The 16,262-nt window shown below is 40.2% G+C and overlaps 1 protein-coding gene across 6 annotated transcripts in view; it reads right to left on the reverse strand.

Annotated features, from left to right (window-relative positions):
* lypd6 (LY6/PLAUR domain containing 6) overlaps nt 1-16,262 on the reverse strand; it is a 263,634-nt gene that overhangs the window by 78,988 nt on the left and 168,384 nt on the right. The window contains exon 1 of one of the 6 annotated variants that reach the window (XM_069930512.1): nt 15,711-15,780. The exons of the other annotated variants lie outside the window; for them this stretch is intronic. The gene's annotated coding sequence lies outside the window, so the exon portion shown is untranslated. Of the gene's footprint in view, nt 1-15,710; nt 15,781-16,262 lie in introns of those variants that run through there. 6 annotated transcript variants of the gene reach the window in all.

Here is a 16,262-nt window from a genome sequence, read left to right on the forward strand (position 1 = left end):
ATAATCAGTGAGGAGGAGATTTTGTTTCCAATTCGGTCTGACTTCCAATGAGAAAAATCAAGGATCTAGTTGCAGAGGGGGGTACAGAGGCCTAGAGTTTGTTGCTTCTTGACCAGGAAATAATTGTATTGAAGACTGAGCTATAGTTGATGAAGAGCAGCTGTATGTATGAATTGCTGCTTTCAAGGTGATCCAGCGATATTGCATCTGCTGTGGAGCGATTGTGACGATAGGTGATTGCAGTGGGTCCAGATCTTTATTTAGGTATGTGTTAATTCTGGCCATGACCAGCCTCTCAAAGTATTTCATCACAGTAGAAGTTAGTGCTACTGGGTGGTAGTCGTTGAGGCAGCCTACACTACTCTTCTTGGCTATCGAGATGATTGATGGCCTTTTGAAGCAGGTGGGAACCTTTGACTGCAGCAATGGTAGGATAAAAATAGCAAGGGAGTCTGAAAATTTCAAGCACGGTGGGAAAATGAAAATGCCCATGAAAACTCCGCACAAATTTTCAGTACCCTATCAGGTACACCGTCAAAGCCTGTCGCCTTGCAAGGGTTCACTCTCTTGAATGATATTCTGACATCGCCCTCAGAGACAGGCATTAAAGAGTCCTCAGCTTTTTTTAGGGATTCTAGTAGGCACCTTACAACAACTTGATTCAATGTTGACTTTGAAGATCCAATGCAAGAGAAAAGTATAGCATGAATGGCAGGACCCTTGGGAACATTGCTGTATAAAGGGATTGTGGGATAAACGTTCACAACACTGAACGTGCGACACCAGGAATTAAAGGTTCATAGTATACTTGCCTTTTTTGGTCGTGGAATTGCTTATAAAAGTCAGGAAGTCATATAGCCCCTTTAAAAGAATTTGGTTAGGCCGGTTGTGTGCAGTTCTGCTAGTCACATCACAGGAAGAGTGAAGGTTCACCAGGATGTTTTCTGAATAACAGGAGAGTTTGGACACATTTGGGTTCTTTTCTCCACAGCGTGGGAGGCTGAGGTGTTACAGACCACAAGACAGGAGCAAAATTAGCCTATTTGGCCCTTCAAATCTGCTCTGCCATTCAAATCATGGCCTATAATTTTTTTTCTTCTCAACCCCATTCTCCTGCCTCCTCCCTTAACTTTTGATACCTTTATGTAATGGAAGTTTATACAATTATAAAGAGTCATAAATATGGTAGATAGATTTATGAGAAGCAAGATTTATGAGAAGCAGAAAGTTTAAAAGAGGTTTACGAGTATAGCAAACTGACAACATTAATTGGAAATTGGGTTTTGCTTCTTAGTGAACTGAGAGTTACAGCTACCCCCTGCATTCATACAGTAAACAGAGAGGAAGCTGGTTACAAGGTTCAGGTGGACACAGGCTGGCCAGTGGGATTTACTGATACATAAAAGTTGTAAATCAGTGCAAATAAAGAGCGAGCTGATGCATTTCAATTGAAAGAACTTGGGGGAGACAACATATTCTAAACAATGGAATCAGAGTTGGTGCAAGAAAGAAATCTGGGAGAGTTTGTACACAAGTCTATGAACGTGCAAGATGAACACAATTAAAAAAAACCTGTGCAGACTTGGCCTTAACATGAGGCAACACGTAAAAGCATCCGAACCAATATAAATGCTCTACAATTTGAGACAGATGTTAATGGAAAGGCTGCAGAATGATTTGCCCAGAATGATGAAAGAAATAAAATGTACAATTCAGCCCTATCGAGTTTGGATTTGTTATAGTTCTTTTGGTCCTCCAGTCAACACAGAAATATGGAGCCTGCATACAGAGAAGAGAATTGCTTGCTGCTGCGCAGGGAACCTGCTGCAAATTCCTGCATAGCTCTGGTGGTCTCACAGCATTAATTTGTCCACAGCTTGGAGTGCAGCAGCTGCCTGCGAGGACTGGTGCTGGGCTGGATGCAGCTGCTCAGAGCTAAGACTTGGGGCTCTATTCCCTCACATCACCTCCTGTCAGAAGAAATAGAGAAAACACACAGAAATGCTAGAGGAGCTCAGCAGGTCTTAGAGTGTCCATAGAAGGTAACGATATATTACCGACATTTTGGGCCTAAACCTTTATTCAAGGAATAAGCAAAGAACAAGAAGGCATCAGAATAAAGACTGAAGACTGACAGAGGGAGGAGTCCAGATTAATAAAAGGTGTTGATTGGCTATAATGAGGGAAGTTGAGAATTGATATTGACTCTGTGAAAGGAGGCAGAGGGAAAAGGGAAGAGAAACAAACAGACAGAACTGGGAAAAGTAATAGAAGCTCTAGTTTCCTCACTTTCTCTGCTGGCACAAGTTAACGGACCAGTTATCATCTTAGAGGTTATTACTATAGGGAAACATCAGGATGGGGTACGCTCTACCACCACACCAACAGCATGGGTGAGAGCAGCTTCCATCCCATCCCACAGGAGTGTTGAGACCAGGATCTAGGCTGTCGATAATCACATGGAACAGGTAATAGGATTTGAATCATCAACCTCCTGACTAATTCAGGCTTGCATGAAATTTGTATTCCCCATTCTCCTGACCTTTTACAGGGCCACAATTGAGAGCATCTTATCCAGCTACATCATTGTGTGATACATTAACTGCAAAATATCAGAGCAGAAGTCTATACAGTGGATTATTAAACAGCTGATAGGATCACTGGGGTCACACTTTCCTCTAGATGTCATTTACTGGGAGTAATGTCTGAAGATGGCTCAAGGAATTATACATTGCCCTCCATATTGTTTGAGACAAACATTTTTTTCCTTTATTTACCCCTGGGCTTCACAGTTTTACATTTGTAATCAAACAATTCATATGTGATTTAAGTGCACATGCCAGATTTTATTCATGGTTATTGGTATACATTTTGGTTTGACCATGTAGAAATTACAGCACTTTTTATACATAGTCCCCTGATTGCAGGGCACCGTAATATTTGGGACAGAGCAATGATATGTATATTAGTCATGTTTAATTCTCTGTTGCATATCCCTTGCATGCAATGATTGCTTGAAGTCTGTGATTTAGAGACATCACCAGGTGCTGAGTATCTTCTCTGGTAATGCTCTGCCAGGCTTCTACTGCAGCTATCTACAGCTCCTGCTTGTTTCGGGGGCTTGGGTTCTCCCCTTAAGTTTACTCTTCAGCATATGGCAGATTGATAGGAAAAATAAGGTGGCCTATGGGATGGTGGGCTTCATTCATAGGGGGATGGAGTTCAAGAGTAGAGAGGTCATGTTGCAACTCTTCAAATCCCTGGTGAGACCACACTTAAGTGTATTGTGTTCAATTCTAGTCACCTTATTACATGAAGGATGTGGAAGCTAATGGAGGGGGTGCAGAGAAGATTTACCAGGATGTTACCTGGTTGGAAAATAAGTCTTCTGAGGCAAGGTTAGCACAGCTAGAACTTTTTTTTTTGGTGCATAGAAGAATGAGAGGAGACTTAGTAGATGTCTACAAGATTATGAGAGGCAAAGATAAGGTGGACAGCCAGGACCCATTTCCCAGGGCAGGAATAGCAAACATAGAGGATGTGTGTAGAAAGTGCCAGGAGGAAAGCTTAGAGGAGACATCAGGGAAATTTTTTTTACATATATGCAGAGAGTTGTGGGTGTCTGGAAGGCTTTGCCAGGGATAGTGGTGGAGGATGAAACATTAGGAGCATTTAAGAGGCACAAGGATGGAAGAGGGTTATTGGGTAGGGAGGGTTTAATACTTTTTTTAAAGGAATTTATGGGTTGGCACAACATCAAGGGCCAAAGGGCCTGTTCTATGCTCTTTATTGGATTTAAAACGAGTGACTGACTTGGCCATTCATGAATTTTCACTTTTTTTTTGCTTTGAAAAACTCCTTTGTTGCTTTAGCAGTAAGATTGGGATCATTGTCTTGCTGTAGAATAAAGTACCATCCAATGAGTTTGGAGGCATTTGCTTAAACTTGAACATATAATATGATTCTATACACCTCAGAATTCATTTTGCTACTGCCATCAGAAGTTGCATCAATGAATATTAGTGCACCAGTCCCTGTGGCAACTGTACATGCCCAGGCCCTGACACCCCCACCAGGTTTCAAAGATGCTTTGGATCTTGGGCAGTTCTGTTACGCCTCCACACTTGGCTTTTGCCATCACTCTGATACAGGTTAATCTTGGTCTCATCTGTCCACAAGACCTTTTTCCAGAATTCTGCAGATTCTTAAATACTCTTGGCAAACTGCAATCTGGCCAACCTTTTTGTGGCTCACTAGTGGTTTGTATCTTGCAGTGCAGTCCCTGTATTTCTGTTTATGAAGTCTTCTGTGGTAGTCATTGACACATCCACACCTGCCTTCTGAAGAGTATTTCTGATCTGTCGGACAGGTCTTTGGGGATTTTTCTTCATTATAATATGAACTGTTTTGTCATCAGCAGTGGTGGACTTCCTTGGAATACCTGTGTCTTTGCGATTACTGAGCTCACCAGTATTCTTATTCACCTTAACGATATTCAAAACAGTTGAGTTTGATGTCTTCTACTGTCTTATTCTTGTTTTTCAACCTCATAATGGCTTCTCTGACTTTCATTGGCACAAATCTGGTCATCACATAGAAAAATGAGGAACTGAGTTGTGTCAAAAACTCCAAAGGTGATCAAAAGCTTAGAAGCAAGCCTAGCTCTTTTATACCTGTACCAATCAAACAATTAAACATTCCTAAGTAATCACAAACTCCCATGAAGCCAAATTTCCCAAACATTATAGTGCCCTGAAATAGGGGAACCATGTATCAAAAGCGATGTAATTTCTATATGTCAAACCAAAATGTATACACATAACCTTGAATAAAATCTGGAATGTGCACTTTAATTACATGTGAATTGTTTGATTACAAATTTTAAATTGTGGAACATAGAAAATAAAGGAAAAAACATTGTATTTGTCCCAAACATTATGGTGGCCATGGTAGAAGACCCTTTGCATCCAGCATACAGTATCTTTAACCCACTACCATCAAGAAGAAGTTGGTATAAGTCCATCAATATCAGGAATGCCAGACTTGGGAATAGCTTTGTCTCTCAGGCTGAGACTGATGAAGAAAATCCTGTAATAGTATAAATCGATCCAAATATCTATACTATTTATTTTAATTATTTATGTGATCTTTATGCACTGTGTACTGTGTGCACCATGATTTGGAGAGATGCCATTTCGCAGGGATGTATATGTACACCAGATGAAAATAAACATCAATAACTGAGGAGAAAAAAAATCAAACTCTCACATTGGTGGCTGTGGGAACTTGCTGGATAGTAACTGGCCGCTGCATCTTCTGCATCCCAAGAACACCTGTGTTTCAGTATCTCCTCAGAGATCAACATCTCCATTGTGCAGACCATGTTGCTCCCATGCCCGGCACCAGGCCTGAGAAACAGACACTCAGTTTTGGCTCTGTCATAAGAAGAGATTACCAGGTGGACAGAGGAAAAGGTTCATGGATCGGCTCAAAGCCTCCTTGAAGAAATGCAATGTCTATGTGAGGTGCAACCTCAAAAATGTACCTACATTAACCTCCGTGAAAACCATGCTGATGTTAATACAAGACCTTCCCCTCATGGAGTCACGTCAACATCCCCTAATCTGACCATGACTATTGAAATTACTGCAAATCCTATCCCCAAAAAGGACCTCATCACTCTGATCACAACCTCTTCTATCTGTATTTTAAATATTCACAGTGACATTAGGCCAAGGAAGAAAAGTGACATTTCATAAGTGCAGACATGTCTTTTTTTACTGCTGAAGGAGAACAACTGCAATTCAGAAGGTCAGATATCGTGACAGAGACATGATTGCCCATGCCAAACAGCAACGCACCAAAAAATCTGTATTATTCCTTTTCATATTGGGGTAATTTAATGTATATCATTGACATTGTTTTCTTTGTAAACAGAAGTACCTGTTTGGCCAGAGCAAGTATGAATTTCACTGCATATGTGGATTTTACCTGTATATATGACAATAAACTCATTATCCTCAATGATTCCTAGTAACATCTGACCCTTGATCATTAAGAGTGGAGATGGGGCATACAGGATTGGATCCTTAAAGCTGTTCTTTTGAGAGACCCTGCTGGGATGAGCAGACCTCCTCATGAACTACCCACCCTATCAGCAACCACGTGCCTGGAAAGTCTATATTTCTTACACTGTCCTCATTAGCCATCCCAGAACCCATTAAAGTGGGTGGAAGTAAGTATTGTCAATCCCCAAGGACTGACTAGGGAGGCAACACTTCAACAGTACCTCATTGGTTGCAGAATATTTTTGAAAAGCTCAGCTTGTAAAACAGCACCTTAATTAAACCCGTTTAGTTCTAGCTACAGAATTCCATCTCAGTGATACATCTGGGATTAGGCACAACATTGTGTAAGTCTCTGTAATATACATGAGGGAAACTTAATACTGTTGAAAGTCCCCAATGTTCATCGGACAAGCAATTAAAGTGGATACCGATGAGGTTCATCTAGTGTCAGAACATCGCACTTCAAAGTGCATAATCCCAATGTACTTTACAGATACCCATTGCCTAGTGATTGCCTGGCACAGTTTTTAAAGCTTAAATTTCCAATTAATAGCCAAAGAAATTAGGAGCCCAAAGGCAAAAACCAACACATGATCTTAAAAATGTTATAATTTGTTGGAAGATTATTAAATGTTGCTTAAATTGCCATTTATTAAAACTCAATATTAAGCTAAAAACGCCTTGAATGAATGTGTCAAGCAAAGCCATAAGATTGATTCTACATTAACTCTGTGTAAACCATGTTGATGTTAATATACAACCTGCCCCCCATAGAGCCATGTTGACTTCCCCTAATGCAACCATGGCTATTGAAATGACTGCAAATCCTATCCCCCAAGTATCTTTTCAAAAAATTCCCCTACAACTGATGTGAGGTTTACTGGCCTACAATTTTCTGTATAATTCTTTTTTTCCCCTCTTCTTGAATAAAAGTACTCTTTAGTCCTCTGGGGCATCTCCTGTTGTAATGAGAATGCAAGGATATTCGTCAAGGCCCCAACAATCTCTTCCCTTGCCTCTTTTAATAATCTGGGATAGGGTGGCCATTCCAAAGAAGGACATGGTCGTAGTTTACCATATATACAGTGTGTTTGCATTTGTTGATTTTGCAATAGCTTTTAATTGCAAAAACAACACCTTACATGTCTTCTTTTTCTTTTAGACAAAGTTTATAACCACTCTCATCATTCAAGTTTCTCTTACTTTGGCATCCCTGTTTCCACTGATATCTCAATTTACTCCTCCTGCCCGATAAGACCTTAAGGCATGGGAGTAGAATTAGGCTATTTCAGTCCATCGAATCTGCCCCCATTCAACAATTAGCTGATCCATTTTCCCACTCAGCCAGACAGCTCAGCCTTCATTCACATAATCTTTGATGCCCTGGCTAATCAGTCTCTGCCTTAAATACACCCAATGACAACATTTGCCCTCCCCTAATTTAGTACTTTTCAACAAGGCCCAAGTTAATCCTTGTTGAACAAAATGATAATTGAGAGATGAATATTAGCAATGAAAGGGATAATTCCCTGCTGTTTGAAACAGATATTTAGATCTATCCATCTATAGATATTGTTATGTCTCTGTGTTACTTCGGAGGCTTCTTAAATAACTTAGAATTGCAAGATTCAAATATCAAAAGAGACTTGCTAATGTCTCCCACCATCTCAGGAAACTGTTCACACTCTCATATACATATACCCCACAGTGGTGCACCACAGTTACTACAGTGAGAAGGATGTATTCTTACACGGTTACAAAATAGTTCATATTATATTGACTATATAACATCCCTCCTTCTCAAGATAAAGAAAAATTTAGTGTTATCACTTTCTTTCCAGTGCAACTTAATAAACTACTGTACAAGTTCAGTTACTTAACACAACTATTTTTAAATAGTTCTTATCGATATCGCACTGGTTTCGCCATCTTGTGGATTTGGCTGTGTTGCTGGTACACGTGTAGGTGATGCAGCTTGTTGTGCTTCACCTGATAACTGCTGTGTTGATGTTTTGGTATTAGAGATTGTGGTCTCTTCACTTGATACCTCACTTGATATTGGTGTTGCAGGCTGTACTGGTATTAAAGCTTTCTGCTTCATTACATCTTGTGTCAGCCGGATGTGAATTCTGTTCCTCCTCAGCTGATTTCCAGAGCCTGTCTCAACAATGTATGATCTTGGTGTCTCAGTTTCTCTGATGGCCTTTGCAGGGGTCCATGTTTTCAACATCGGCTCTTAAATATACACATGCTGCCCTCTGAAGAATTCTGGCAATGTTTGTTCATGTTTCTTATAATGTTGGCATCCTTCTTCTTGTGTGTCAGCCAGTCTTATTCTGGTTTCCTCCTGGTCTTCTGGAGGGTGTATTTTGCTTGGCAAAGTTGTTTTATATCTCCTGCCATTTAGAAATTCTGCCGGGACTTCGTGTCAGCCCTTAAAGGTGTTGCTTGTAATGATAGAAGATCTAGGGATGGGTCTTCTTTAGTTTCACAACACTTAACTAGTGTGTGTTTCACAGTTTGCACTTGTCTTTGTCTTTCAATTAACCCATGACCTTTGGGGTAGTATACCCCAAAGTAGTATAGGGATGATACCAAACCCATACTCTGCAGCCAGCTTTCTGAATTCTTGTGACATGAACTGTGTTGCATTATCACATATTACTTGCTAGGGTATTCCTTGTTCAGCAAAGAGCACTCTCATTTCAGAGGAGGTTGTTGACGCTTTCAGGTCTTTCATCCTTTTGACGAATGGTAACAGGCTACTATTAAATATCACTTGATTCTCGGTGAACAAGTCTGCTCCCACTGTGTCCCATGGCCTGGCAGGTACTTCTGTGGAAATCATTTCCTTTTTTTGTTGTGTGTTTCAATAGTTTTGGCATATGTGTCATCTTGCCACCATATTTTCAATGTCTTTGTATATACCAGTCCAGTACACGGCTGGCTTCGCTCTGAGTTTGCATTTCTCCATTCCCATGTGACCTTCATGTATTTTCTGGAAAGTCTTTCTTCATTGTTTCAGATATAATCAGTCTTGATCCAGCCAGCAGAACACCATTCTCCAATGATATATTGTCTCTGATAGACCAACATTGACGTATTGAAGGCTGTATCTGCTTTATCCTCCCTGGCCATCCTTGTATTACTTGTTGAGAAAACATTTGCAACACATCATCCTTACTGGTTTTTTCTCTGATATGCCTTAATTTATTACTGGTCACACTGATGAGATGATGCAGCTTGATCCCCATGTCTTCCATTTCCTATTTTTCATTCATGAAAGTTGATTTTAAGTCAAAGTTGTAACATTGTAGTCGTAGAAGTAATCTCTGCAGTCTAGCTGGTGCCTTGTTTAGATTCTTTCTCTGGATGTGTTCCAGTGGGTGATGATCACTTTCCATTATAAACTTTCTTCCACACAAAAACTTGTGAAACTTCTCGCATCCGTATACGACCACCAATAGCTCTCTCGCAATATTGGCATATCTGGTCTCTGCTGTTGTTAGTCCTTTTAAAGCAAAAGTTATTGGTTTTCCTTCTTGTACTAATGCTGCACCAAGGCCTCTGTTAGATGCATCTACTTGCAGTGTGAGGGCTTTTTCTCAATTCCATTTCTCTGTGTATTATTTCTTTGAGCTGGTCAAAACATCTCTGATGTGATGGTGACCACTATAATTCCAAGTATTCCTTCAGCAACTCTCTGATGTTTGCTGTGTAGTCTGACATATGTGGTATGAAGAAACCCATGTATTGGACCAACCCAAGGAAACTTCTGAGTTCCTATTTGTCGTTTAGGTGCTTCATCTCGGCAATGGCTATGCCCTTCTCTGGGCTTGGCTTTACCACATCAGGATGCCACCCGCAACGCCAAAAGCAACTTTACACCCTCTGTAGGTCTCATTGATCTTCTGTTGGAACATATCCTGCCTCACCTTTAGGCCAAAAGGTAGATGCAGGAAATTCTAACAACCAAATGGAGAACTGAACATTGTTAGTAATGTTGATTCGTCATCTAGTTTCACATTCCAGTATCCATTCTTACCATCTAGCTTGCTAAAGATTTTGGATCCTGTTAGTTCTGCTGTGATGTCTTCTAGTATTGGTGTTGGGTGACCCCTTTTTATTGTTTGATTTAAGTCTTTAGGATCTAAGTGGCCACTTGTTTTCTCTTTCACCACTATGGAATTTACCCAGTCAGTCGGCTCGGTCACTTTGGCTCTGACTTGCATTCTTTCCATGTCTTTTAATTCTTGCTCCAGCTCCTTCTTAAGCTCTAGTGGACCTTTCCTTGGAGCAGGGATGACTGGTTTGCAGTTTGGATCTATGACGATGTGATATTCAAAGTCTCCAAAGCATCCAGCTGAATCATCAAAGCATTTCGGGTACATGCTCATGAGCTTAGCCTTGTTTGTGACTGGAGGTCAGTTCTCCAATGGAGTATTTCTGTTGATCCTTTTGGATATCTTCTTCATTTGGATCTCGTAATTAACAGAGATCAACCACAACTCCTGGCAGCCATAAAGACCTAGAGTTGCTGGTCCATCTGCATCTACCACATAGAATGTACAGAGGACCTTCTTTCCCTTATGGCAGCCATTGATCTCAGTTTTCAAACTGTCCTCCAATTCTACCCAGAAGGGTCTCACCTTGGCGCATAGCCACATTGAATGCACAGAAGTTCCTGTCTCTATGCCACATCTAAAACACAATTCAGGGATTTATGATTTTTGTGTCATAAAGTATAGCTGGTGCACAAAAATTGTATTGCACAGCCTATATCTGGCGTTAATAACTGCCTTTACAGCAGAAGTCGGATCAGCATCACTCAGGAATTGTTGTTCCTAGATTTGACTCCCATCTTTACCTCACTTTATGGAGACCCGGTTACTGGCTCTCATTTTGAAACCTGAGATACATAGCCAAAATGAGTTTACTTGTGATCCCCCTTCGAATTAGAGCCTTCATGTCACGACACAGTGGCAGGGTCATAGACAGACCTAATTTGTCCCTCAAAAAAGATAGCAGAAGGAGGTCTTTTTGTTTGACAAGTCAAATTGGGCCAGGAAGAACACAAAATAAATTTGTTTGCAGATGGTCGTTGGCCAGGTTGCGGACTATACTGGAAGACTGTGGCAAAATCTCAGGATATAAAATTAATTATGATAAGAGTGAAATAATTCTGCTAACAAAAAGGGAGTATGAGAAATACCAACTGGAGAGTAAATTTAAGTGGCTGCAAAAGGGATGAAGTATTTGGGAATATGGGTAGATAAGAACTTACAAAATTTATATAAATTGAATCATCCTCCCCTACTTGGAATTATTGAGGAGGACCCACACAGGTGGATGCATCTGCCTGTAATGTTGATGGGCAGGTTGAGTTTTTTCAAGACACTTAAGGGATATGTCAGACAATTCATGTGGAAGAATGAAGTAGCTAGAGTCTCCATGCAAATTTGACCTGGGACTATAGACTGGGAGGAATGAGGCTCCCAGACTTTAAAAAAATTATTGGGTGGCCAGGCAAGGTTTATTGCCTCATTCTTTGAGGGGGATGGTTTACCCTCCTTGGCACAAATTGGTCTACACACAGTAGGGGAGGAGATAGCAGGAGAAATTATTTACAAACAGGATACTAAATTAATAACATTAAAAAAACCCAGACAACCCGATACTGAAGCATATAATCCAAATGTGGCAACAAATAAACCAGATTATTGGCTTAAAAGTAGGGTTGTCTCCTAAAATGCCCCTAACCCAGAACAAATTAATCCCTATGACTATGGGTAACAAGATCCTGGACATCTGGTGCTAGAAAGGGATCAGATGTATCGAGGACTGTTATGAGAAGAGGAAGCTCATGTCATTTGAGCAATTTACTGTCATTTTCTTGCCCAGCTGCTTTCTTATACCTCTGCACATCCTTCACTGTGTCGCTTCCCTCCCCCATGATTGACACTCCTTTCCTTCAATGTTCAGATTTATTGTCAGTACATACATAACATTACATACAACCCTGAGATTCTTTTTTCCCGTGGATGAGGCAGAATTTGTACTTATTGGTAGTACAAAATAAAACTGTACACAGCATACACATATGACTATGCAATGCAGGAGAGAGGGGAAAAAAAAAAGTAATTGAAGTGCCAAAGCAAGAGTTCTTAAATTAGTCTCTGGTTGTCCCTTCACCATATTCTATTTCCTTCAAATTCTCCTGCTCTTCTTCTTCTTGATCCCATTCCAGTAGTGGTTCAGATGGGAAGCAGTAGGTTAAGAAGTGTGGAGGATAGAGTGGGAGAGGTTCTTTGTTAATATTCCACTGAAATGTGGGATGGGATACTAACACCCCTCCTGAAAACAGATGGATTTGGGTTGAGTAGGAAATTAAAATGTTAAAAATCTCAAACCCCAACCAATTAAGGCTCACTTGTGAAGGCATCACCCATCATTTTAGTGAGGTTCATTATTTTCTCCAATTTGGAATACCAGTGGCATTCTTTGGCTTGGCTTCGCGGATGAAGATTTATGGAGGGGTATGTCCACGTCTGCTGCAGGCTCGTTGGTGACTGGCATGTCCGATGCGGGATAGGCAGGCACGGTTGCAGCGGTTGCAAGGAAAATTGGTTGGTTGGGGTTGGGTGTTGGGTTTTTCCTCCTTTGTCTTTTGTCAGTGAGGTGGGCTCTGCGGTCTTCTTCAAAGGAGGTTGCTGCCCGCCGAACTGTGAAACCAGTGGCATAGCAATTATCTAATTTTACAGAACACAAACGGTATTTCCCAAACACGATTACCCTCTCTCCTTCCATGAATATCAAAGCCATTAAACTTCAGCATTAAAGATTGATGGGTCAAGTCTTCCCCTGGAGACGACATGGGCTGCTTTGTAATTGAGAAAGAATGATCAGAATCAACATTCACATTTGGTCCAGCCTTACAGTGGAAGCAATGAATGAGCCATAAATCACTAAAGGGCAGAAACTGGCAGCTTGATGGTGGTTACCATCAAGAAATAGGTACATAGGACTGACAAGCTGGGAAATAACTTCTTCCCCGCAGGCTGTGAGATTGATAAACTGTTTTCTCTAACTGAATAAATCATCCCAAAATATATGTATTTACATTTATTTAAAATTATATCTCTATGTACATTTGTGATTAATATATGCTGTGCATATACACTTCATGATCCAGATAAATTTGGTTTTGTTAGGTTGTATATGTACAGTCAGATGATAATAAAATTGAACTTAAACTGTGGCAAGAATGATTGTTTAGAGATTAACAAGGGCAATAATAATGACAAAGGCAAATGGTCACATGACAAACCACAGGTAGAATAAAGTTTCACTGCCTGCAACTGAAACTCTGCTGTAAACATCAAACCCGTGTAAAAGAACATGTTAGTCGTACAACAAAGCCAGCAGGTGGGAACATTATGACAATTTTAAACACAAGTTAAAGTGTCCTTAATAAACAAATGAATAAATTAGAGTTTATTGTCATATATTCAAGTACAACATACAGATGTAATAAAAATCTTGCTTGCTGCAGCTTCTCAGTTATGTTAAACACACGAGAAAATAACTATAAAAGGAAAATAAATAAATATGCACATTTGGCCGGTAGTGCAAAAATGTGTTATGTCATTAGAATCGACGTAACATTGGTGGTCTCGTCGGGGGTTCTGGCTCAGGTGTTGCGGGACAAGTCAAGGGCCCGATTGCTGTTAAGCATTAATTAAAATCAAAAAGGATTTTTAACTGGGGGAAAGCCAAACAAGATTAAATACAAAATGGTGACCAAGACAGCATCAAACAGTCAGACAGAGAGGGCCTTAGGAGTAGCTGCAGACCAAGACAAAGAAAAAGAATGAACAAATGCCATGACTGAGTTGTACCATGGGAAATCTCCTCAGAAATGACTTAATGAAACCACATTCCTAATCTTTTCGTTTGTGCCTTTGATGCATCTGTTCACCTGAACGAACAGCAAATATGTAACAGGCAACAATTATAATCCACCATGGACTCTTCTACTCTGTAGGTAAAGGGCTCTAATTTGCAAAGATTGACTTGATGAAAACAGAAAGCATCTATTGAACACCACAGGAGTTCTTGTTTCAAGCAACCAGGTGCTTTGGGATAAGTTTCTGGAATGCCATCTTTATCCTCTTAAATAAAATGGATCAGATTTTAGTTCAAAGCCCTTCTTTCCTTGCCCTTTGAACAGAAATACTCCAGTGTGGCCTAGATGTAGTTTCTATTCCCACCTGCTTTATAAGCTTACTTTAAAACAGCAAAACACAATGGCAATACAGAGCTGATAACAGTATGGCAACCAATACCTTGGGATGGACGAAGGGGCTCTTGTTACCAAACAACAGGTGACCTGTATTTCACATTCGAAGCATGGCGGCATTTCAGGTGGCAACACTAATATCCAATGGTCACTAGCTAAACATTCCACAATAATTTTTGCGTACAACAACATCAAAAGCTTTTCTGTATAATAAATTTGATGTGGCTTGGGACTTGTTGGAATTACAGTGTTTAAGGGTCACTGCAAGAGTGAAGCTCGATTAACTGGGGATAACTGTGAAGAAGTCGAATCTGATTACCCTACAAAAAGGTTTAGTTAGCACCTGATATGGCAAGCAATCAGAACCTAAAGCAAACTAATAGCCGTATTGAATTACAACTAATTCAAATCCAAAGGATTGGCATAGCAGTTAGTGCAACAACTTGATTGGGCCAGCGATAGAGACCAGGCTTCGAATCCCACACTCTCTGTAAGGAGTTGGTACGTTCTCCCTGTATCTGTGTGGGTTTTCCCTGGGAGCCCCAGTTTCCCCTGACCGTTTGAAACATACCAGGGGTGTATGTTAATCGGGTGAAAATTGGGGAGCTTTGGACTCGTGGGCAGAAATGGCATGTTGCAATGCTGTATATCTAAAATTAAATTTAAAATTTAAAAATTAACTAGTTTAGAAGTATTAATATAAACAAATGCATGCATAGAAAACGTTTCTCAGTTTATGTAGAAGAAAATTAAGGGCAGCACAGTAGCGAAAGCAGTTACACAACGTTGTTACAGCGCCAGCGACTTGGGTTCAAACCCAGCCCTAACTGGAAGGAGTTTGTACATCCTCCTGATGTCTGCGTGGGTTTTCTATGGATACTCTGGTTTCCTCCCACCATTCAAAAATGTACCGGGGGCTGTAGGTCAATTGGGTATAATTGGACAGTTTGTGGGCCGAAAGGGCCTGTTACCGTGCTGTATATCTAAATTTTAAAAAATTTAAAAATAAATACTGCCGAATCTGAAAACGTGCAAGTGAAAACAAATGGGTGGAAGTGCTCAGTGGGTTAAGCAGCATCTGTGGTAAAGTAAACCTTACCAAAATTAACCCCTACCAGAGCTCATTTCAAATGTAGACCAGGGGAAAATCTCAGATTTTGATGCAAGCTAAATTTAGACAAGCAAATATAAATCCATCCAGTTTAAAAAAAAACACAATTAATAATAACAACAACAAATATAAAGTTTTGTACAAGTGAAAAAGAGAATTTTCCACTTTGAAAGGAGTCTGACAATCAGGACACTTTACTGTTGCAGCAGAGCTAATCTGAATCAATACTCACCCTGGTTACAGTACGACAAGAGGTCTATGCTACTGATAGATTTGTTCAGGCTGTGCTTCTTTCAAGAATGCTTATAAGAGTTTGAGCAATGCACATATGCTGCAATTCAAAACTATCTGTAAAATATAAATTGAATGATATAATGCCAAAGAGTTCCTCGGCAGAAAAAAAATTGCTGAAGATTGACCCAAAGACAAGCATTTCCTGCTTGAGATAACTTTTCCTTTTCTGAGAGGTAGATGTTAAGCAACCCTGATTTTCCCCAAGTTGAACAGGGTTATCAAGAATTAATGGTACCTCACTGGGCCTGGAGTCACATACAGTATTCCTTTCCTGAAGGTTACCAGTGAATGAGGCTTTACATCATTTGAATAGATGCAGAATTGTTTGCCATTACTCAAATGAGCACTTTTTAAAAAAAATTAAACATTTAATTACCTTAAGCTCCCCAGCTTCAATGGTAATATTTGAATGGGTGTCCAGTGACCAAGCTATTAAATCCTTAAAATCAGTGGCTGTCCTTGTTAAACCAATAGCAAAGTAATGCTGCAT

This window comes from Narcine bancroftii, chromosome 4 (assembly GCF_036971445.1).
Source record: "Narcine bancroftii isolate sNarBan1 chromosome 4, sNarBan1.hap1, whole genome shotgun sequence".
NCBI classification, from domain to species: domain Eukaryota; kingdom Metazoa; phylum Chordata; class Chondrichthyes; order Torpediniformes; family Narcinidae; genus Narcine; species Narcine bancroftii.